This window comes from Salvelinus namaycush, chromosome 8, assembly GCF_016432855.1.
Source record: "Salvelinus namaycush isolate Seneca chromosome 8, SaNama_1.0, whole genome shotgun sequence".
Taxonomy (NCBI): domain Eukaryota; kingdom Metazoa; phylum Chordata; class Actinopteri; order Salmoniformes; family Salmonidae; genus Salvelinus; species Salvelinus namaycush.
In genome coordinates this window covers 15,809,910-15,835,657 of record NC_052314.1, presented here as the reverse complement: position 1 = coordinate 15,835,657, position 25,748 = coordinate 15,809,910, and the positions used below count along the sequence as shown (strand labels likewise).

Sequence of the window (25,748 nt, the reverse complement as noted above, 5' to 3'; positions counted from 1 at the left end):
ATTAAATTAACAACACATATAGGCCTCCATACACAAACAGTAATAGTATAAACCAAATTTACCAATAACAGCAAAAGCACTGTTGCATACCTGATAAAGCAACAAGGTATCTCTCCAATAGTTTCTGAATAGATCAAATTGAAGGTGGATTCACCAAGCTGAGTCCAACCAAGGTGTGTGTAAATGTCCATTGTCCTATTTCTCTGGTTGAAGGGATATGACGCCCCTCCCCTTTCACAGGTAGGCCTGTCAAATGAGCGATTCCTGTCAGAAATGCTATGCAGCAATTGGGAGGTTGGAAGGAGCACAAACTGTATAAAACTGGTGAAAAGTGTATTTAATCCTCATATTGTGCTTGATTAGGACTTTAAATAAGACAGGACTTCTAATAAGACAAAAGACAAGTACTATCACTTGTATTTTCTCAGAAATTACAATTTGGAGAGATAGGCTATGATCCATGAATCAGTCCAAAACCCAAGAGGTGAACCTTTGAATTGATTGTGACCAAGGCGGGTTTGATAAAATTGTTGGAAGACTATGCATAAATGGGGTGATATAAACGTATAGCAACATGATTTTACAAAAATACTACCTCAAAAATATTTTATTTGTCAGGCCAAGTGATTGAACTGGTGCATTTTTTGGCACATGTCAAGGCTAGACTTGGGCTGATTTAAATGTGTAAAGGTGCACCCATTACAATCACCATTTGGTTAATCTAGGTCATTAACAGGTATGCTAGTCCATCATTGTTTACATTGTGTCGTTGTTTACATTGCATTTAACGCTGGAAGCAAACGTTAAAAAAGTGTTAACGTTTGTCTTTACAAATGATATTCAACAAAAGAGCAGTACATTCATTTATTGTTTTGGAATTAATATAACATGCAGGACCTCCACTTCACTGATCCTCAACACTGGGGCCCCAAAAGGGTGCGTGCTCAGCCCACTCCTGTACTCCCTGTTCATCCATGACTGCGTATCCACACACGCCTCCAACTCAATCATCAAGTTTGCAGATGACACAACAGTTGTAGGCCTGATTACCAACAATGATGAGACAGCCTACAGGGAGGAGGTGAGGGCCCTGGTGGAGTGGTGCCAGGAAAATAACCTCTCCCTCAACGTCAACAAAATGAAGGAGTTGATCGTGGACTTCAGGAAAAAGCAGAGGGAGCACGTCCCTATCCACGTTGACGGGACCGCAGTGGAGAAGGTGGAAAGCTTCAAGTTACTCGGCGTACACATCACCAACGATCTAAAATGGTCCACCCACACAGACAGTGTGGTGAAGAAGGCGCAACAGCGCAACAGCGCCTCTTCAACCTCAGGAGGCTGAAGAAATTTGTTTTGGCCTCTAAGACCCTCACAAACTTTTACAGATGCACAATTGAGAGCATCCTGTTGGGCTGTATCACCGCCATGTACCATGTATTGCATGGCAATGATGGCAACTGCACCGTCCAGAAATGCAGGGCTCTACAGAGGGTGGTGCAGTCTGCCCAATGCATCACCGGGGACACACTGCTTGCCCTCCAGGACACCTACAGCACCCGATGTGATAGGAAGGCCAAAAATATCATCAAGGACGTCAACCATCCGAGCCACGGCCTGTTCACCCCGCTATCATACAGAAGGTAAGGGGAGGTCAGTACATGTGCATCAAAGCTGGGACCGAGGGACTGAAAAACAGCTTCTATCTCAAGGCCATCAGACTGTTAATTAGCCACCACTAGCCGGCTACCACCTGTTACTCAACCCTGCACCTTAGAGGCTGCTGAAATATACATAGACAAGGAATCACTGGTCACTTGAATAACAAAACACTAGTCACTTTACTAATGTTTACAAACTGCTTTACACATTTCATATGTATACAGTGTATTCTCATCCTAAAATTTGTATATTTCTTAATTCCATTATTTTACTTTTAGATGTGTGTATTGTTGTGAATTGTTAGATATTACTGCACTGTTGGAGCTAGGAACACAAGCATTTCGCTACACCCGCAATAACATCTGCTAAATATGTGTATGTGACCAATACAATTTCATTTGATTTTAAATGCCCTACTGTGTCTATAACACAGTCCCCCTCAAACTACACATATTTGGTTAGTAGAGACCCTGTTGAGTATCAACAGTATTAAGGGATCAATACATTTCTATATTGCTTCCCCAGTATCTGCATGAACCATCAGGCCAAGTGTTTTTGGTTGACCCTGCTGGACAGAAAGAGAAGGAGGAATCGGAACACGAAGGATTCAAATTCAGGTCTTAGTTATTCCATTGTACTGGATCTAATACATATTAGCATTTACATATATTCATAAGTGTAATACTTTTTTATGACATACTGTGAAAAACTCTCTTGGCTGCTGGCTCTGTCACGTTCAGACATGGGCAGAGCAGACTTGAACCTCAGGGGTTCTCTGTAAAGAGAGAGTAATCCAAAAGGCAGACACACCCCTTGACTTTCAATTGGCACCGTTGACCTGTATGTATTCTCTCCTGATTGGCTCTGTGGTGCACAGTCTGGCAGTCTGACTAAAGTCCCAGAGGTATGAGGACAGACATCCTCCTTTGTATTTATGGGAACAAATATTTCCTAACACTTTCGATCCTATTCTTGGACAGTTAGAAGACACAATGCATCAATGCAAACAATTTTTTATTACTAATTACTGTCCATGAGTAACCTCAACCTTGTGGGTCTATGGGTGTTTGGGCCAATAAAGTGCCAACTCAATTCTACCACTGACTAGTCTCTCATGCCCCTATGAACGGGGACACATGGCAAACGTTTTTAATCTAAACCAGACCTTTTTTTACTGGAGTACACTAACCCCTAATTGGGGCTCTTTTCTTGACACATAGTAGCAGTTTACCAGATAAGAAGTCAAGAAGATCAAAAAGTAGATTGTTGTAAGGGTGTATTACATCCTGTGCCCCATTGTCATATCCATTCTGGATTCTGAGTGGTAAAATCAGAGCTGAAAAATGCCTCTATGTATGTGTATACATTTTCCCCCGAGACAGAACTGCCAAAGGGGGTGGAGTTGCAATCTACTGCAGAGTTCTGTCATGCTATCCAGGTCTGAGCCCAAACAGTTCGAGCTTCTACTTTTAAAAATCCACCGTCAGAAATAAGACTCGCACTGTTGCCGCTTGTTACAGACCCCCTCAGCCCCCAGCTGCGCCCTGGACACCATATGTGAATTAATTGCCCCCCCATTTATCTTCAGAGTTTGTACTGTTAGGTGACCTAAACTGGGATATGCTTTACACCCTGGCCGTCCTACATTCTAAACTAGATGCCCTCAATCTCACACAAATTATCATGGAACCTACCAGGTACAACCCCAAATCCGTAAACTCGGGCACCCTCATAGATCCTTGGTCATCCTGACCAACCTGTCCTATAAATACACCTCTGCTGTCGTCAACCAAGATCTCAGCGATCACTGCCTCATTGCCTGCGTCCGTAATGGGTCTCCGGTCAAACGACCACCCCTCATCACAGTCAAACGCTCCCTAAAACACTTCAGCGAGCAGGCCTTTCTAATCGACCTGGCCTGGGTATCCTGGAAAGATATTGACCTCATTCCGTCAGTAGAGGATGCCTGGTTATTCTTTAAAAGTGCTTTCCTCAACATCTTAAATAAGCATGCCCCATTCAAAAATGTAGAACCAGGAACAGATATAGCCCTTGGTTCACTCCAGACCTGTCTGCCCTTGACCAGCACAAAAACATCCTGTGGCGTACTGCATTAGCATCGAATAGCCCCTGCGATATGCAACTTTTCAGGGAAGTTAGGAACCAATATACACAGGCAGTTAGGAAAGCAAAGGAAAGCTTTTTCAAACAGAAATTTGCATTCTGTAGCACAAACTCCCAAAAGTTCTGGGACACTGTAAAGTCCATGGAGAATAAGAGCACCTCCTCCCAGCTGCCCACTGCTCTGAGGCTAGGAAACACTCTCACCACCGATAAATCCACGATAATTGAGAATTTTAATAAGCATTTTTCTACGGCTGGCCTTGCTTTCCACCTGGCTACCCCTACTCCGGTCAACAGCTCTTCACCCCCCACAGCAACTTGCCCAAGCCTCCCCCATTTCTCCTTCACCCAAATCCAGATAGCTGATGTTCTGAAAGAGCTGCACAATCTGGACCCTCTCTAAAATTATCCACCGCAATTGTTGCAACCCCTATTACTAGCCTGTTCAACCTCTCTTTCGTATAGTCTGAGATCCCCAAAGAATGGAAAGCTGCCGCGGTCATCCCCCACTTCAAAGGGGGAGACACTCTAGACCCAAACTGTTACAGACCTATATCTATCCTAACCTGCCTTTCTAAGGTCTTCGAAAGCCAAGTTAACAAACAGATCACCGACCATTTCGAATCCCACCGTACCTTCTCCGCTATGCAATCTGGTTTCCGAGCTGGTCATGGGTGCACCTCAGCCACGCTCATGGTCCTAAACAATATCATAATCGCCATCGACAAAAGACAATACTGTGCAGCCGTATCCATCGACTTGGCCAAGGCTTTCGACTCTGTCAATCACCGCATTCTTATCGGCAGACTCAACAGCCTTGGTTTCTCAAATGACTGCCTCGCCTGGTTCACCAACTACTTCTCTGATAGAGTTCAGAGTGTCAAATGGGAGGGCCTGTTGTCCGGATCTCTGCCAGTCTCTATGGGGGTGCCACAGGGTTCAATTCTCAGACCGACTCTTTTCTCTGTATACATCAATGATGTCGCTCTTGCGGCTGGTGATTCTCTGATCCACCTCTACGCAGACAACACCATTTGGTATACTTCTGGCCCTTCTTTGGACACTGTGTTAACTAACCTCCAGACGAGCTTCAATGCCATACAACTCTCCTTCCGTGGCCTCCAACTGCTCTTAAATGCAAGTAAAACTAAATGCATGCTCTTCAACCGATCACTGCCTGCATCTGCCCACCCGCCTGGCATCACTACTCTGGACGGTTCTGACTTAGAATATGTGGACAACTAAAAATACCTAGGTGTCTGGCTAGATTGTAAACTCTCCTTCCAGACTCATATTAAGCATCTCCAATCCAAAATTAAATCTAGAATCGGCTTCCTATTTCGCAACAAAGCATCCTTCACTTATGCTGCCAAACATACCCTCGTAAAACTGACTATCCTACCGATCCTTGACTTCGGCGATGTCATTTACAAAATAGCCTCCAACACTCTACTCAGCAAATTGGATGCAGTCTATCACAGTGCCATCCGTTTCGTCACCAATCCCCATATACTACCCACCACTGCGACCTGTATGCTCTCGTTGGCTGGCCCTCGCTTCATATTCGTTGCCAAACCCACTGGCTCCAGGTCATCTATAAGTCCTTGCTAGGTAAAGCCCCACCTATCTCAGCTCACTGGTAACCATAGCAGCACCCACCCGTAGCACACGCTCCAGCAGGTATATTTCACTGGTCACCCCCAAAGCCAATTCCTCCTTTGGCCCCCTTTCCTTCCAATTCTCTGCTGCCAATGACTGGAAAAATTTCAAAAATCACTGAAGCTGGAGACTCATATCTCTCACTATCTTTAAGCATCAGCTATCAGAGCAGCTTACAGATCATTGCACCTGTACGTAGCCCATCTGTAAATAGCCCATCCAACTACCTCATCCCCATACTGTATTTATTTTATTTTAAATGTTTTGCTCCTTTGCACCACAGTATCTCTACTTGCACATTCATCTTCTGCACATCTCACTCCAGTGTTTATTTGCGAAATTGTAATTAGTTCACCACTACGGCCTATTTATTGCCTTACCTCCCTAATCTTACTTCATTTGCACACACTGTATATAGACTTTTGTATTGTGTTATTGACTGTACGTTTGTTTATTCCATGTGTAACTCTGTGTTGTTGTTTGTGTCACACTGCTTTGCTTTATCTTGGCCAGGTCGCAGTTGTAAATGAGAACTTGTTCTCAACTGGCTTACCTGGTTGAATAAAGGTGAAATATATATATTTTTAAATACTGTATGTGGGAATGTCTTATATCCGTCCTACATGTAGTGTTGGTACATGGAATATTCCTCAACTGCATATATCATAAATTGCTATTGCAAATAGAAGTATTATGTTCAACAACTGACATTTTCAGATATTATTTTGACAAACACACTTTGGTGCTTACAATTCATTCTCTATTGTCATAGATTTGGTGGGCACTGTCATCTGTGATCTTTGTGATATGACTTTCTTTAAGCACGTACTGATGAAACTGTCACTTCATATTTTTTTCTTAAAGTCTACAAACGCTCTACATTTATTCACTCTGTGATATGGTTGGATCCTATATGCTACTTTTATTATTGTCCTGTAAATGGTTCAGTGCCTATAATTTAGGCTGTGTGTAGAATGGAGCATAAAGGAAATTACCTCTACTAATAAATTACTACTAGATTATAGTAATAAGGAAAAAAGCATACAAATTTGGCTCAGGTATTCATTAGTTATAGGCAAATCAGAATACTTCAAAATGAGAAGATCCTGCCATGGAAAATAACTCACACCATGCAGCAGGACACCTTCAGCTGTGGGGTCTTTGTAATGCAGGTTTGATAGTTACATTTTCAATAATGAATGGTTAGCTGTTGTGAAAATTAGGTCAAAAATTATTTTATTTTTTGGTGTAGATGGCCAAGGAAGGTCCACAGAACTTCCCCAACATCCCCTCCCACATTGATATGGAACTTTGAAAAACACATGGAGCAACTGCGAAAAGAAACGGCCGAGGATATACTAAAAATGCATGGTATGTAATGACATTTAATTCAAAGTAAATTCTTTATTTTTATGTAGTTGTGTGGGACAACCATATGTTCAGTTCATGCCTATTATTTTACAGTTCAACAAAGCCAACAACTGCTTCATGTGTGCCACTGATAAAGAACCTGGATGTGGCCCAAAGACTGGGTTAGTAACTTTATTTAACATGTTTATAATCTTTTGACAACAGTGACGGCATGTAAGACAATTTATGATATAACACAATGGATGGCTAATTTGTAATTCGTCATACTGCATTCATATTTGATATTATTTATAACGTGTTACTTTGTTTTGATTGAATGTTTGGCATGCCAACGGTGGTTCCATGTGCTGTAACTAGGAATGAAGACAAGAGTTCAACAGAGTAAAGAACACAAACTGGAAGTGCAGTCTTTGTTGTTGAAAATGTATGCTATACCCCATCCACACTGAAGAGGCTCTGAAATGTACATCAACCAGGGATAAAGAGAAAGTTAACACTGTTTCATACTTAATTGAAGTTAATTGTCTGTTGGAAAAGATTAAAGGTCTACAAATTGTTTAATTTGTCAATATTACATTTTTATTCATTGATTTTCTGGTCACCATTACTGTGGTTACATGTTCAGTATATGTATTGACCAGCAAACCCACTGCAGCCTACCTCACTAGCTCACTCTCCATCCCCGTTTTGGAGAAATAATAGCATGACTCTCATACTTTGCCCTTTTCCTTTATGGTTGATATTAACAACGAAAGGAGATATGTCTCTCTCCTACTGTGTACCAGTTAAATACTGTGGAAAAATAAAAAACATGGAAAATAAGTACTTAAAACTACCAATTATTGAAGACAAATATTAAAGAAAAGGGTAAACACTGGACTGAACCCCCTAATTGTCAAACTAATATTAATGTACAACAATATAGAAGATACATGACTAGAGGTTATGCAATATGGGTATATATCCACTGCATGCTTCTTAGGTGTGTAATTGACATGACCAAGGAGCTATTGCAAATTTGAAACTATGAAAAATGTACATTACACAAACAAGGGTGTGCAATATAGAAGGGTAGTCAGCAGACATGAGGTCACATGACCAAGTAACTTAAAATTTTACATTTAGAAAAATTCATGTAAAATCATGTGAGATGAAAATAGACAAACTAAAGGGTGTGCAATGTGTAGGCCCACTGAGTGGACATTCTGAACCTTGTTTCAAGTCATGTCACATGACCAAGGAGCTATTGAAATTGTAAAGTAAAAAGAGTTTGTACGCTCCTTAACTAATTCAACCAGAAATACAAAACGCTACTCACATTTCCACATGTTTCTTAGCTTTGGAAAGCGAATTAATGTCTAAAATGGTGAAAATAAGACCTATGCAATGTTGTGCGCAATTTTTCCAACATCATGACACTTATTTGGAGTCTGTGGCTCAAGTGGTTTGAAAGCGTGAATATCCATCGAATATCAAACTTGAAATTGTCTTTACTTCGGTGAACTTTTGCATCTTTTACATGGTTGTGTCAAATGTCTTTGTATACTTTCCGTTGAAGCTTGCATCGATGCATGCTTGAAAATATGTACAAACTGAGTACACATTCGATTAGTGCCCTCTTGTGCTCCGTTTCGCATACTCTAATCCTCCCGTGCCCCAATTTGCGTGCCTCGAGCAGGTAGTATGCATTTCGATAAACACCCAGTATTATTGCTTTTAGACAACGGGTTACGAGCATTACAAATTAAGATTGACCAAACCATTTTTTCTACAAAACGTGATGCCACAGTCACTAACACTGATTGTTAAGTGATATTTTAGGCGTTCTCTGGCCGTTAGTTATATTCATACTGACTGCCATGTAAAGCAAAACTACTCAAGCACTGGCTGATCGTTCCAGAACCTTGGTTTCTAGGGACGCGGTCCCTGGTTCTGAAAACAGAGCATGTCTATGCATAGGAAAATAAAAACATTTATATATAGGACAAAACACACATCACAACAAAACGACATAAGAGACTTAAGACAACACATGGTAGAAACAGCACATGCAAATATGGTACAAATATTGGGCAAACAGCACAAAGGCAAGGTAGAGACAATTCATCACGCGAAGCAACTGTCATTATTAAGAGTGTCCATGATTGAGATGTCAAGCTGCATGAGGCAAATGGGCACACCAGATACAGACTTGTTTTTTGATCCACTCGCTTACCTGTAAAAAAATAAATAAAGGCATCTGTGACCGACAGATCCATATCGGTATTCCCAGTCATGTGAAATCCATAGGTTAAGGACTAATTAATTTATTTAAAGTTGACCGATTTCATTATATGAACTATAACTCAGTAAAATATGTTGTTGTATGTTGCTTTTATATTTTTGTTCAGTGTAGTATACCAAATATTTAGGAACGTCTTCCTAATTGAGTTGTGCACCCCACACCTTCAGAACACTCAATTATCAGGGAATGACTACAAGATGTGGAAAGCGTTCCACAGGGATGCTGGTCCATGTGGATAAACACTTCCACAGTTGTTTCAAGTTGGCTGATGTCCTTTAGATGGTGGACCATTCTTGATACACACGTAACTTATGGAAAAACCCAGCAGCGCTGCAATTCTTGATACAAACCAGTGCACCTGGAACTACCACACTCCATTCGAAGGCAGTTATATATTTTGTCTTACCCATACAATGTCTCAAGACTTAAAAATTATTCTTTAACCAGTCTCCTCCCCATTCATCTACACCAAATTTTATTTAACCAGGCAAGTCAGTTAACAAATTCTTATTTACAATGATGGCCTACCTGGCAAATTGTGCACAGCCCTATGAGACTCCCAATCACGGCCGGTTGTGATACAGCCTGGAATGGAACCAGGGTCTGTAGTGACGCCTCTAGCACTGAGATGCAGTGCCTTAGACCGCTGCGCCACTCGGGAGCCCAAATTTAAGTGGATTATTAAGTGACATCAATAAGGGATCATAGTTTTCACCTGGTCCGAGTCATGGAAAGAGTGGGTGTTCTTCATGTTTTGTATACTCAGTGTATGAAATGTACATATATTAATCCACCTGTGTTACCGGTGATCCTAACGGCAGTCCGCACACAAATTTCCGTTCTCACCACACTCTCCAAAGAATGTCGAACCACCGTTTATGTTTTCAATTTTTATTTAATTTATGTTTACAATTCTTCCTAATTGTTTCTCTTGATAAGGTCTTTGCTTTCCTTATGGAAAATGTTTGTGCCCATGGTGATCTGTACAGTTCTGGTCTCAGTGTTGGGGTGGGGGGGAATGAGAGGGTAGCCTTTTACAATTTGTCCAGGTAGTTATCCAATGCAGGAATTCCCTCCTTGAGCCCCTTGCGTTTACGTGTGTCAGCCACAATCTGGGAGATCTTGGTGGATGTGTCCTGGGGATCTCCCTGGAGGATCTGCCAGTGGTCAAACACACACTGGGGGAAGGCCTGGCCACCGGTGTTGGAACGCAGGTCTGCTGTGAAACCTGGAGAAGGAACACAGGTATTAGCATATATCAATTTGTTTTATACATTTCCTACAACTCAGGGAATTGTCTAGCCCTGATTAGTGCATATCAGACAAGGGAAAGTGAACTGCACTTGGTGGGTCACTCACCGAACGACTCGTTGACAGGCAGGTAAGCCTTGACGATGAACATGGGGGTCCCCATGACCTGGGACTCCTCGAACACGTGACCGCGCTTCCTGTTCAGCACACCGTAGATGCCTCCCAGCACCTGCTCAGGACACTGCAGGGAGAGGGGGAAACAAGGTTAACACCATTGAATTCGATGGTTAACGCCAACCTGTACAAGAAAGCTATGCTGTTCAAGGATGTAGCATTTTTCTAGTCAACTTCCATTATCCTGGAGATGAGCTCACTTCTAGTCAGGTATTGTGTTTTATGGATTTAGCCATCACTTGTTCAGTGTGGTGCATGATTTCATAGTCCTTGTTGAAACCAAACACTTAATGACACATTTTAAATGTCAATTGTAGGCATACCTGAATCTCCACCAGGTAGACAGGCTCCATGAGTCTCGGCTGGGCTGTAAGCTGGCATGCGTACAGCACTCTCCGGGCTGTGGGAATGATCTGACCACCACCCCGGTGGATAGCATCTGTGTGGAGGGTCACATCGTGGACGTCAAAGCGGACAGCACGCATATTCTCCTCGCACAGGGCACCCTGGAAACAAAATAGTAATGTTTAAGGTATTAAATCAAGCACTTCAGTTTGCGTGACAAATCTACATTCTCAGAACACTACCCATGGCGTATTCCCCAACACAGAATTGTGCCTCTGAAAGATGGTATGCTTGTTTTAAAGTGACCAACTAAGTAGGAAAAATTACATCCATAAGTCTTGCTTACCTCCTTGACAGCCCACTGGAAGCCAGCCACCACGCTGTCCTTGATCTCGTTCAGGTACTGGACTCCCTTGGTCACGTCCATCAGCAGGTTGGGGCCGGTACCGTCGGGGCCGAAGCACCAGATCTTACGGGCCTCAGACACATCCCACTCGTACTTGTCGGCCAGGAAACGGGCACGGACCTTCAGTTCCTGTCTGGCGCTGACGTCACCCTTCTCGATGTCCTCAGCCAGGCCGTCAGGGAAGGGACGGGCTTTCATGTACAGACGGTTGTGTTTGTTGGGGGACTTGGACAGGCACATCTGGTCAGACTCCTCAGACACAGTCTCCCTGTAGGAAACCACGGGTCGGATTTCTATGTGGGAGAGTGGAGGGGGTGTTTAATTATTAAATACATCAGTAGGATAACACTGCCTGTAACGTAACGCCATTGTAAACTCAGCAAAAAAAGAAACGTCCTCACTTGCAACAGCGTTTATTTTCAGCAAACGTGTAAATATTTGTATGACCATAACAAGATTAAACTGACACAAACTGAACAAGTTCCACAGACATGTGACTAACATAAATGGAATAATCAAGTCAAAATCAAAACAGTCGGTATCTGGTGTGGCCACCAGCTGCATTAAGTACTGCAGTGCATCTCCTCTTCATGGACTGCACCAGATTTGCTGTGAGATGTTACCCCACTCTTCCACCAAGGCACCTGCAAGTTCCCGGACATTTCTGTGGGGGGGGGGGGGAATGGCCCTAGCCCTCATCCTCCGATCTAACAGGTCCCAGACGTGCTCAATGGGATTGAGATCCGGGCTCTTCACTGGCCATGGCAGAACACTGACATATCTGCATTGCAGAAAATCACACAGAACAAGCAGTATGGCTGTGGCATTGTCATGCTGGAGGGTCATGTCAGGATGAGCCTGCAGGAAGGGTACCACATGAGGGAGGAGGATGTCTTCCCTGTAACGCACATCGTTGAGATTGCCTGCAATGACAACAAGCTCAGTCCAATGATGCTGTGACACACCGCCCCAGACCATGATGGACCCTCCACCTCCAAATCGATCCCGCTCCAGAGTACAGGCCTCGGTGTAAGGCCCATTCCTTCGACGATAAACGTGATTCCGATCATCACGCCTGGCGAGACAAAACCGCGACTCGTCAGTGAAGAGCACCTTTTGCCAGTCCTGTCTGGTCCAGCGACGGTGGGTTTGTGCCTATAGGCGACATTGTTGCCGGTGATGTCTGGTTAGGACCTGCCTTACAAGCCCTGTCCAGCCTCTCTCAGCCTATTGCGGACAGTCTGGGCACTGATGGAGGGATTGTGAGTTCCTGGTGTAACTCAGTTGTTGCTGCCATCCTGTACCTGTCCAGCAGGTGCGATGTTCAGATGTACAGATCCTGTGCAGGTGTTCTGTTACACGTTGTCTGCCACTGCGAGGATGATCAGCTGTCCATCCTGTCTCCCTGCAGCTCTGTCTTAGTTGTCTCACAGTATGGACATTGCAATTTATTGCCCTGGCCACATCTGCAGTCCTCATGCCTCCTTGCAGCAAGCCTAAGGCACGTTCATGCAGATGAGCAGGGACCCTGGGCATCTTTCTTTGTTTCTCAGAGTCAGTAGAAAGGCCTCTTTAGTGTCCTAAGATTTCATAACTGATCTTAATTACCTACTGTCTAAGCTGATAGTGTCTTAATGACCGTTCCACAGTTTCATGTTAATTAATTGTTTATGGTTCGTTGAACAAGCATGGGAAAGTGTTTAAACCATTTACAATGAAGATCTGTGAAGTTATTTGGATATTTACAAATTATCTTTGAAAGACAGGGTCCTGTTTCTTTTTTTTGCTGATTTTAGAAGGGATCATGTGAAAGCCCTACATGTAACAAGGCACGGAGGACTAGTGTACCTTCAGTGGAATGCAGGCATGGTCCTCCTCCAGATCCTTGAGGCAGATCTCCAGATGCAGCTCACCGGCTCCAGCGATAATGTGCTCTCCAGACTCCTCGATGATACACTGCACCATGGGGTCAGACTTGGCTAGACGCTTCAGGCCTTCCACCAGCTTAGGCAGGTCAGCAGGGTTCTTGGCCTCCACAGCCACTCTCACCACAGGGCTGACGCTGAACTTCATCACCCTCATGTTGTGGGCCTGCTCGAAGGTAGTGATGGTCCCGGTCTTCACCAGGTACTGGTCTACTCCAACCAGACCAACAATGTTCCCGCATGGCACGTCCTCGATCGGCTCAATGTAACGTCCCATCATCAGAATGGTCCTAATGAGGAACAGGGGAGAGTCAGTCAACTGTTCAATACTGGTCAAGAGCTTATACAGCATTTAGAATGTGCTACTCCCATGCATGCGCTTTGTTCTTACTGTATGGTCACAGATTTACATGTTTTTCATGGATTGCAAGACACAAATTACAAAGTACACATAAGTAAACATTTGAAGTGTAGCTTTCCAGAGTACCAACCTCTGAATTGGTTTGAGGTAGAGGTCCTCTTTCTTTCCAGGGGTGAAGTTGGGTCCCATAATGCGCACCTTTTGGCCGGAAGACACGCAGCCAGAGAAGACTCGGCCAAAGGCGTAGAAGCGACCCTTGTCGGTAGTGGGCACCATCTTGGAGATGTACATCATCAAGGGAGCCTTGGGGTCACAGTTCTTGATACCTTAGAGGAGACAGTTGGGTTAACAGACCAGTATATGGTACTATCCATGTTTCCAGATGAAGGAAAGGAGAGGTTGTAGTCTTACCCATGGCAGCTTCATCGTCACCAGGTCCTTCATAGAGCAGCTCACACCGGTACTTCTGGGCCGTGACGGGGGAGGGCAGGTGGATGGTGATCATCTGGAGCAGGGCCTCTCCAGCTGGCAGCCAGCGACGCATCACAGCCTTCAGCAGGGGCTTGCCCTCCTCCTCCTTGTCCTCATTGTCCAGCTTGATGTCCAGCTTCTCTATCAACTTGGCCGTCTCCTCCTTCTTGAAGTTCATGATGGCGTCAAACACCTATAGCAGAAACGGCAGTTAAACGTAAAATGGGTGGACCATACAATAAAATACAGATGGCTCATATGGAGAGAGGTAACTATAGAATTGCCTTTGCCACGTGTCAGACTGCAGTTTAACATCACTGGACAATCAGGTCAAAGTGAAGAACGTATTAAGTCATCATTCATAGGCATAAAGCGCTAAAAGGCACAACACGAAATGCACTTTCCCGTTCAGACCTTATCGGTACATGGCTGGTATGTATTCCCTTTCACCGGGCCTAATGCTAAACATTGTTAAAGTCATGTCTCCACTCACCTTGAAGATGGGGTCTAGGACGAGCTGAGAGAAGGTACGGGGGAGCTTCTTTCCATCAGGTCCGTTGGCAGACTTGCTGAACTTGCCAGTGGCTGGGTCGAAAAACCTGAAGGGGAAAAAATATCACCATTTTACCTCACTAGGGTAGGGGGCAGCATTCAGAATTTTGGATGAAAAGTGTGCCCAAAGTAATCTGCCTGCTACTCAGGTACAGAAGCTAGGATATGCATATAATTGGTAGATCTGGTTAGAAAACACTAACGTTTTCAAAACTGTTAAAATAACATCTGTGAGTATAACAGAACTGATATGGCAGGCGAAAACCTGAGGAAAATCCATCCAGGAAGTGCTATTATTTTGAAATGTCTTTTTTCCATTGAAAGCCTATCCACCATACAAAGACTTATGACGCAGTTCACGATCTATATGCCTTCCACAACATAAGGCCAGTCTTTAGGCATTGTTTCAGGCTTTTACTCAAAAATGGGTGAGAAACAGCACTTTCAATGAGTGGACGGTGGAAATTTCTAGACATGAGTCCAGTGAATGACCGGGGGCACCCCTTTCTTGTTTCTCCTTTTCTATTGACGAAGCTCTTGTCCGGTTGAAATATGATCAATTATTTATGACAAAAACATGAGGATCGATTATAAACATCGTTTGACATGTTTACGAACTTTTATGGTACTTACATTTACATTTTAGTCATTTAGCAGACGCTCTTATCCAGAGCGACTTACAGTAGAGTGCATACATTTTATTACATTTTTACATACTGAGACAAGGATATCCCTACCGGCCAAACCCTCCCTAACCCGGACGACGCTATGCCAATTGTGCGTCGTCCCACGGACCTCCCGGTTGCGGCCGGCTGCGACAGAGCCTGGGCGCGAACCCAGAGACTCTGGTGGCGCAGCTAGCACTGCGATGCAGTGCCCTAGACCACTGCGCCACCCGGGAGGGTACTTTATTGATTTTTCGTCTGTCGTGACTGCGCTTTGTTCCAATGTATTACTGAACAAAACGAGGTTTTTGAATATAAAGAGGTACTTTATCGAACAAAACAAAAATGTATTGTGTAACATGGAGTCTTCGGAGTGCAACCATATGAAGATCATCAAAGGTAAGCGATTAATTTTAACGCTATTTCTTACTTTTGTTACACCTCTTCTTGGCTGCTAACGGTTTGTAATGATTTGTCTGCTGGGCGCTGTTCTCAGATAATCGCATGGTTTGCTTTCGCCGTAAAGCCTTTTTGAAATCTGACACCATGGTTGGATTAACAAGAAGTTAATCTTTAAACCGATGTATACCACTTGTATGTTTCATGAATTTTTATAATGAGTATTTCTGTTTTTGAATTTGGCGCTCCGCAATTTCACTGGATGTTGGCCAGGTGGGACGGTAGCGTCCCACACCCCCTAAAGAGGTTAACTACATTGCAAACGGACAAGGCTTGACATGTACCAGGCAAACTGGCAGGAGCTAGTTCAGGAAAATGTGGCAGATGATTACAAGGTTGACAGTGACTGGTCCCTCACCTTTCACCCCACAGCTTCTTCATCATGTCCTCCACCTTCTTGCAGCGCTCTGCAGGTCCTAGTTGTGCATCACCCTTGGCAGCAAACTTCATCACGTACATTTCAGCAAACTGCTTCAGTGTAAAGGCCCATCCGTGGAGTCCCGACCCAAAGCCAACAGTTCCAATGACTGGGTCAATCTGTAAGAGAATAGTTGTTACTACTAGGGCAGGGTTGATACCAAGCCACGAAACTAGAACTCTATTTCCAGAGAAACACTTCCAATATTCATGTAAACTGCAGTTTTGTCATTAGGTGCAAAACAGAACTGGAACAACGCCACATTTTCACAGGTGAATTGTCAACAATTTCTGACAAGGCATTGTACAGCCAACATAAGTTGCGTACCATGATAGCGCCCATGGGACCACATCCTCTCCGTAAGTGGCAATGATCACGTTGACATTCTCCACGATGCGCTGGAAGGTCTGGAACAGATCTTCTGGCTCCAGCTGCAGCTCCAGCAGGGCCCGGTCCATCTTGTTCATCATCAGCACAGGCTTGATACGCTCAGCAATGGCCTGCCTGAGCACGGTCTCTGTCTGCACACACACACCTGGGCAGGGACGGACAAGAGCAGATAGTGAGCTAGGAAAATGTTGAGAACAAATGGATTGGTTTGTTGACTGACTCCTACTCCTTTTTATAATATACCTCGTAATCATGGAACCTAGCATCAATATGACATCCTGTATGACATGTCTGAAAATAAAGAAATACTTGTTCACAAAAAGTATAGAACATGCCATCATTTTTTACAGAAATGAAAGCATGATTGTGTCCGACATAACTAGGGCGCAAGTCGTCCTTACCTGACACGCAGTCCACAACAACCAGGGCTCCATCAGTGACACGGAGCGCGGCTGTGACCTCAGAGGAGAAGTCAACGTGGCCTGGAGAGTCAATCAGGTTGATGAGAAACCCAACGCCATCTTTGCATTGCTTGATGAAGGCCATGTCGTTCTCAGAGAGTTCGTAGTACATGGAGATGGCACTGCATTGGAAGAAAGTGTAAGTCCACTCAAAGGCCAGCCAAAACCTCTCCCACTTCTGCCCAGTCAGAAGAAATGTTAATGCGCCATCGGCCAGAAGACACTCACGTTGACTTGATGGTAATGCAGCGCTCCTGCTCGTCCTTTCGTGTGTCGGTGAAACGGGTCTCTCCGGCACGGGATCCTGCGATGATACCAGCCTTCGACACCAGTGAGTCTGTCAGGGTGGACTTACCATGGTCGACGTGCGCAATCACAGACATGTTACGGATGTTGGACTTCTTGTCCATGATGGCACGGATTTGGTCTACGGTAAAGTTCACCTACAGGGGGGGGGGAGAGATTATTAATGTAGAGCTGGGACGATAAACTGAAAATTAGACACCAACCATACCGATCACTTACCACAGGCATTTTGCTAACGTCGCTCATTATGACAAGTAGCCTACACTAGGGAAATGTGAAATTTGCTAATACAATTGATGGCTACAACCTAGGGCTGGGCTATATAAAATTAATTCAAATGTACGTTTTACGCGATGTTCCAAATGCCTGTATCACAAAAGTCAAAGGTTTATTTCCCTCTCTGTTTTTATGAGTGTTTGTCTTTTGTCTCGTCCCCTTTGCTCCTTCCCCAAACAGCAACAAAGACAAAAGAGCATATTTTTCCTTTAACTTCTTGACGCTAGGGGCCAGAATTGTTTTTTCCCTCTTATATATTTAAAAATATATATATTTTTGTATATAAATAACGTTCCCAAGGTAAACGGACTATTTCTCAGATCCAGATCGTAGAATATGCATATAATTTACAGATTAGGATAGAAAACACGCCAAAGTTTCCAAAACTGTCAAAATATTGTCTGAGTATAACAAAACAGATTTTGCAGGCGAAAACCTGAGGAAATAAAGGGATCCGTAGCGCTGAGAAGTTAAGCTAGAGTTCTCTTCATTGGATGCGTCTTAATCCACTGGATCCGCCTATGTAGCACTTCCGCATCTGCGGTGAAAGAGCTAGAGCGGTGTTTGACAGACCATGAGACATCCTGAAAATCGATCTTCAAACAAAATCGCCTGTAGCGTCCAAACGGTTTGGCCTACAAAACTATTATGACCCCCACAAGCGTATTGGGAAACGTCTGAAGTTGGTACAGCCAATCTTCCAACTTCTGTCTGTAGCGTCCAAACCGGTCAGACTACACACTAAACATGATCCTTCTGTGTAAAGATGAGAAGCTCAACGAACACGGTTGTTTTGCAACAGGACACCCACAGGTCTGACGACTCGTCTGAAGGTTCCCGGTACCAGCTGTTTTTTTTAATGGAAATATATATGGAGACTGTTTACTGACAAAAAGGGGTTAATATAGCTCTCAGATATAGGAGACACCCCAGAACAAACTTCCTTTAGATTTTTTTTGGGGGGGGGCTGTTCTTTCATGTAGTGAATCTGTTATTCAATTAACTTGTATAGGCTAATAACAGTGAGGCCAAAAATATTTTTTCCAATTCGTTTGATATGTCAAATTGCAAAATTATCCTTGGTATGACCGTAAAACAATTCCATATAGCCTAGTAGAAGGACAGGCGAGTGTATTCATAACAGTTCAACTGTTATACCTTATTAGCAAGCAAATGGATCCAAGTTGGCTAGACTTTAAATATAAAGATTAGGTGTTACTCAATAGCAAGGTGGGCTTGTGCTTGAGTGTTTATGAGACCGGTGTTAATTTTCTATATTGCCTGCTACCAGACGTTGGTCATTAGTAATGGATGTACATCGTTCTGGTTAAATTTGTACCAAAAAGGACATTTTCACAGACTTGAAAGCCAGATTAGAGATGACAAAAAAAGCAGGTTAAAATATTTTGAAAAAAATAAATTCGTGAGTTATGGTTAGCCTTCTATTTAGCCTAGGTATAATTTTTTTGTCCTGAATTCATTACATTTTCCCAGACTTTTTGAAATGCAGTGTATTGCAACAAAGCGTATTTATAGAATGGTAAAAAAAACAAAGATATCTACTGTGCAAGTATTCAGACCTTGACTTTTCCCACATTAAGTTATAGCCTTATTCTAAAATTGATAACATCCCCCCATATCTACACGCAAATAAATAAAAACAGAAATATCTTCTGTAAATAAGTATTCAAACCAGATGCATCCTGTTTCCATTGATCATCCACTAGATGTTTCTACAACTTGATTAGAGTCCACCTGGGGTAAATTCAGTTGATTGGACATGATTTGGAAAGGCACACACACTATGAGGTCCCACAGTTGACAGTGCATGTCAGAGCAAAAACCAAACCATGGAGGTCAAAGGAATTATCCGTAGAGTTCAGAGACAGAATTGTGTCCGGGAACAGATCTGGGGAAGTGTACACAAAATATTCTGCAGCATTGAAGGTCCAAGAACAGTGACCGCCATCATCCTTCCTAAAGCTAGCCACACAGCCAAACTGAGCAATCGTGGGAGAACCCAATGGTCTCCAGAGTTACTCTGGAGATCGTAGAACCTCCCAGAAGAACAACCATTTCTGCAGCACTCCACCAAACAGGCCTTTATTGTAGAGTGGCCAGACATAAGCCACTCAGTAAAAGGCACATGACAGCCCGCTTGGAGTTTGCCAAAAGGCACCAAGGACTCTCAGACTACGAGAAACAAGATTCTATGGTCTAATGAAACCAAGATTGAACTCTTTGGCCTGAATGCCAAGCGTCACATCTGGAGGAAACCTTGCACCATCCCTACAGCGAAGCATGGTGGTGGCACCATCATGCTGTGGGGATGTTCTTCAGCAGGAGGGACTGGGAGACTAGTCAGGATCGAGGGAAAGATGAACGGAGCAAAGTACAGAGATCCTTTATGAAAAGCTGCTCCAGAGTGCTCAGGACCTCAGACTGGGGGCGAATGTTCACCTTCCAACAGGACAACGACCCTAAGCACACAGCAAAGACAATGCAGGAGTGGCTTCGGGACAAGTCTCTGAATGTTCTTGAGTGGCCCAGCCAGAGCCCAGACTTGAACTTGATCTAACATCTCTGGAGAGACCTGAACATAGCTGTGCAGCGACGCTCCCAATCCAACCTGACAGAGCTTGAAAGGATCTGCAGAGAAGAATGGGAGAAACTCTCCAAATACAACTGTGCCAAGCTTATAGCGTCATACCCAAGAAGACTCGAGGCCGTAATCACTGTCAAAGGTGCTTCAACAAAGTACTTTGTACAGAGTTTGAATACTTGTGATATAATTTACTAAATTGTAAAAAAAAATGTTTTTGCTTTGTCATTATGGGGAATTGAATCAATTTTAGAATAAAGCTAACAAAATGTGTAAAAAGCCAAGGGGTCTGAATACTTTTCAAATTTAAAAAAATAAAAATTAGGCCACGTCAACCAGCCCTACTACAACCATGAAACGAGTAGTTTAAAGGATAACAAATAAAATTAAACTGGTGCACATGTTGTAAACTTATCAGTCGATAGAATTGAGGCAGTTTATTGCGATACGTATTTCTCTTCATAACGCCCACTAGTATAGAAGCAGTCTCCCCTGTTCTCCCACATTAATAAATATTTAGTATAATCAGCTCTGGCAGTCTCAGCCTTATTACTTATTTACATGGCCACACTGACGCCATCGTCCAGCTCTCCTAGCGTCGGGAATTGACAGTATTAGAAAAGCGACAATGCCCAAAAAGCCAGTGTTGAGGATAAACCAGCAAACCGTGCCAATATATCATCCAAACAATGGCTTCGAGGGCATTAGCACTTTATTACAACGGGTTACCAACATTCAAATAACGATTGCCTTGTTTTCATAAATATTATTTTCATGAATTTATTCATCCCCATTGCATCCTTCCACAAGATAGTCCCAACACAAATCTAGGGTTGCTACCCAAGCTGGCTTTTATTTTATTTAACTAGGCAAGGCCATAAGAACAAATTATTATTTACAATGACGGCCTACACAGGCCAAACCCGGATGACGCGGGGCCAATTGTGCGCCGCCCTATGACTCCCAATCACGGTAGGTTGTGATACAGCCTGGATTCGAACCAGGGTGTCTGTAGTGACGGCTCTAGTACTGAGATGCAGTGCCTTAGACCGCTGCGGCACTCAGGAGTTTAAGCGGCTTTCTAGTGACATTTATTTGGACACATCCATAACAATGAGCTAATGAGGCGTGATTTAACCTGGCATAGAAAATGTGCTCTCATCAGGACACTGCTGTTCAGAAAAGCTAGTCAACACAGCTAACAATCACTTCAAACAAGCTGGAAAGAGTGCAAACTAGCTGCCCTTAATTTCGTTTCATCTTTTTTCAAATGACTTTTTTTTGGGTATATTTCCATAAAAAGGATGCCAGCTGATTCATGATTTCGACTGGCTGGGAAACGCTGCCTGTCTCATCCCAACACGTTCATTACTATGGGACACCTGGAGATCAAATTTGAATATTGAAACAGGTTTATACAAATTTCCGTATTTGAAAACAAAATTTAGTCCAAAAGAAATATGAGAATGTCTAGATGCTTTTTATAGTGGAGATCATGTTTATAAATTGCCTGGCTGGGCTGATATGGAACAGTAAATAGGCCTTTTTAAAGTCATTGATTTAGCAGGTGGTAACTTGTGGAATAGACACCAGCTGCAATGTGGTTTTAACCAATCAGCATTCAGGATTAGACCCACCCATTGTATAAACTCATTATGTAGGGAGGTCTAACAAAAGGTATGAGAATGGCTGATTCTGCATTGCTATAAACCGTGGAATGTAGTACCATTAGAACAGATATGCATCCGCTTTCAGTGCGTCATTGGGGACCGGGCACGCAGACAGTCACGAGCATACTCACGAGCATACTCACCTGCTCGGTTAGCTGACAGAACTTTATTAGCCAACTTCATGCTTTAAATTGTTCAATGCTAGGCAACCAAAAAACAGTAAACTGCAGTAAATGGTGCGTGTTGGTTGGCCAAGAGCACCCGGTGGAAAATTAGACTAGCCATCACAAAAGTTGGCTCTCGAGTTTGCTACTAAGTTAATTAAGCAATTAGGCCTGAGGTGGTGTGGTATATGGCATATACCACAGCTATGGGCTGTTCTTATGCATGACGAAACGCAGAGCGCCTGGACACAGCCCATAGCCGCGGTATATTGGCCATATCACAAACCCTGAGGTAACCAATATAATTATACCAGTAAAATAAATGTTTAGTCATACCCGTGGTATACGGTCTGATATATAGTGGTGTAAAGTACCTAAGTAAAAATGCTTTAAAGTACTACTTAAGTAGTTTTTTGGGGCATCTGTACTTTACCATTTATATTTTGTACTACTTCATGCCTAATGAAATTAATGTACTTTTTACTCCATATATTTTACCTGACACCAAAAAGTACTAGTCACAATTTGAATGCTTAGCAGTACAGGAAAAAGGTCTAATTCATACACGTATTAAGATAATGTCCCTGGTCATCCCTACTGCATCACATCTGGTGGACTCACTAAACAGAAATGCTGCCTTTGTAAATTATGTCTGAGTGTTGAGTGTGCCCCTGGCGGCCAAAAAAGAAAGAATTGTGCCTTCTGGTTTGCTAAATATAAGCAAATTGATGTATAGCATTTACTTTCCCTCAAGTACTACAATTTATTATTTCTTCCACCACTGTACTTAAGTACATTTAAAATCTGATACCTTTAGACGTTCTCAAGTAGTATTTTACTGGGTTACTTTAACTTTAGCCATTTTACAAGGTATCTTTACTTTCACACAAGTATGACAATTGAGTACCCCCAATCTGTTGATATACCACGGCTGTCAGCCAATCAGCATTCAGGGCTCGACGACCCAGTTTATACCTAACCTTAGAAATCTACGTAACCGGTGAACGATCAGACAAAAATAGGCCTCGATGCAATCGGCAGAAAAATATAAACGTCAGTTTATTACACCTGGCTGCCATTTAATCCCACCAAGTAGCAGGATAGCGAGTTATATAGACTAAAACACCAGCTGTTTCTGAATAGTAAACCGAACAGATTTAAACTTGAGAGTATAGCCATGAAAGGTAGACCGTCATTGTAAATAAGAATGTGTTCTTAAACTGACTTGCCTAGTTAAATACAGGTTATAAAAAATATATAAAACTAATTATTGCCGAGACAACGCTTTCAGACAGCGCAGCATACACAGCTAACGTAGCTTTTATGACATGTCGGCATCCTGCACACGCCAGTATTTGAACATAGCGTTAGTTTATTAACTTTGGCCAGTTAACAAGCAAACCTAGGACAAACAATTTGTAAACATAACACAGACAGCGTTAGTTCTTAACGTTTGCGTCACTGGATATGGGACCAATTCTAGACGTGCAAGACATGACAATCGACAGCTAAGGGATCAGAGCCACTGACCGGCACTTCAACACGTAGCTTCATGCTAGAACCTCGTTTTAAGGACATTACAGATACAGGTGGCCTCTGGCATGGGGCATTATCAAACAGGAGGAAACTGGCATAGTTGGGGCCATTTGGGTGTCTGCACTACTGTGCAGAAAGAAGAGGTCTGTTCACACAAATTGGGTGCCATTTTGTTCAAAGCCCAAGTAACCACATACCATCTATCTTCTTAGTGTCAGGCATTTTACACTTTAAAGTTATGACTGAAGTAGCAGAACACATGATTACACGATATTACTATTCCGAAAATACTTATCCAACTCACCATTTTGACGGATGGTTATGGATTCACTTCGTGGAAAAAGAGTCACGAAATTTTACACTGCCCACCTCACGAGGGCATAGGCAGGGAAGAGAGTGATTACGTCAACAGGCACGGTTTTATACTGTTCACGTGCTGCGTAAGGACGCAGTCTTGACACGCAGTCTACTGAGACGGAGAGATGCGTTGATTTGTCATTTTGTGACAGAAGAAACAAACGCTTTCTCTGAGGACCATGTGTAGCATTCTACACTGGTGGGCAATGGCCTACAAGCATTGACGAATAATTATACTTCTACGAAATTAGGCTGAATTAACGTTAAACAGTAATCGCTAGAGGGTTCCTTACGCGCCACACCCAGGTACAACAATAGACGTTTCACTGCACACATCTTCCCTCCGCAGTCCGCCTACCTGACTAGCCCAACCAGCCGTTTATGACGTGAAACGAATAACAGTGCCATCTGACGGATGGTTGGGCTACGACCTGACCTGACCCTGTAGTCAGAACTTCAGAAATTGTTGAACCACAGTTACTTTAGCAATATATAATTTAGCAGTTCGACAGTATCTTATAAGTGTAGTGGAATCTCAAGTATGTTTATTCATGTAAATTATACCCAAAGAAAATGCACTTCTATTTTAGGCTACATGGGTCAGTTCACCCAAAGTAAATGTAGGACTGTGCTTTTCCATTCCTCAAAAATCCTTTAAAATAAAACGTATGCCTGATTTATTTCAACCCATTTGTTTAGTCCTTAATCACAAACAAAAATATTTAGATTGGATTTTAAATCAAATGGTGCATATCTTTCCCATTCATTTTGCATTGAGGCCAGCATGTTAGGGTAGCTCTAATGCAGATTAAAGGGAAGCGATAGATTAGAGTACACAATTTGAATTTGATGAAATATCCCATGTAAAGTGAAAGCTATGGAAAAAGCAATTGAAAAATGTCTTAGTTTTAATTCAAACAATGTCTTGTACTCTTGTTATTATTGCACTCTCACAGTGAACGTCTGCCAGTTGTCACGTTACTTGGTCAAGTCATCCAGCAGGTGGTGCCTCTGTGCTGAGTTCCGACCTCATTCTGCATCACTAGCGAGTTCCAACTACATTCTAAATCTCAACCTGAAATGCCATAAAACAGTGTGTGAAAGCTATGGAAAAATGGCTTTGCTTTATTTCAAACAATGTCTTGTTATTATTGCACTCCCACAGTGAAGGTCTGCCAGTTGTCACGTCACTTGTTCATGTCATCCAGCAGGTGGTGCCTCTGTGCTGAGTTCAGACCTCCTGCATCACTAGTGAGTTCCAACTACATTCTAACTCTCAACCTGAAGTGCCATAAAACACTGGTGTTACCTAAGGTATTATCTAAAGATAGTACAGTAAAACATAGACTTATACAACAGAATGTCCTGTTCCATACCCAAAAGGCCATTATAGGGCAAAAGGTCACCGTGCCATTGTTAGAGCTGTTTTAAGGAGCATGACATACAAAGACCAGTCAAAAGTTTGGACACACCTACTCATTCAAGGTTTTTCTTTATTTTTTAAATATTTTCTATATTATAGAATAATAGTGAAGACACTCATATCTCCCTCACTAGCTTTAAGCACCAGCTGTCAGAGCAGCTTACAGATCACTGCACCAGTACATAGCCCATCTGTAAACAGCCCATCTATCTACCTACCTCCTCCCCATACTGTATTTATTTATTTATTTATCTTGCTCCTTTGCACCCCAGTATCTCTACTTGCACATTCATCTTCTGCACATCTACCGTTCCAGTGTTTAATTGCTATATTGTAATTACTTCGCCACAATGGCCTATTTATTGCCTTAACTCCCTTATCTTACCTCATTTGCACTCACTGTATATAGACTTTTTGTTTTCTTTTGTTCTACTGTATT

The 25,748-nt window shown here is 42.9% G+C and overlaps 1 long non-coding RNA gene, 1 other non-coding gene and 1 pseudogene across 2 annotated transcripts; 1 reads left to right on the top strand and 2 right to left on the bottom strand.

Moving 5' to 3' along the window:
• The first annotated feature begins 6,207 nt into the window (after nt 1–6,207).
• LOC120052434 lies at nt 6,208–7,508 on the top strand. The gene is made up of 3 exons (XR_005477374.1): nt 6,208–6,813; nt 6,907–6,974; nt 7,171–7,508. It is a non-coding gene; the product is annotated as an uncharacterized LOC120052434 (long non-coding RNA).
• A 2,464-nt stretch (nt 7,509–9,972) lies between these two features.
• LOC120052433 lies at nt 9,973–23,931 on the bottom strand (annotated as a pseudogene).
• On the bottom strand, nt 14,325–14,393 carry LOC120053079. The gene has a single exon (XR_005477444.1). It is a non-coding gene; the product is annotated as a small nucleolar RNA SNORD37 (small nucleolar RNA).
• Nucleotides 23,932–25,748: the final 1,817 nt, after the last annotated feature.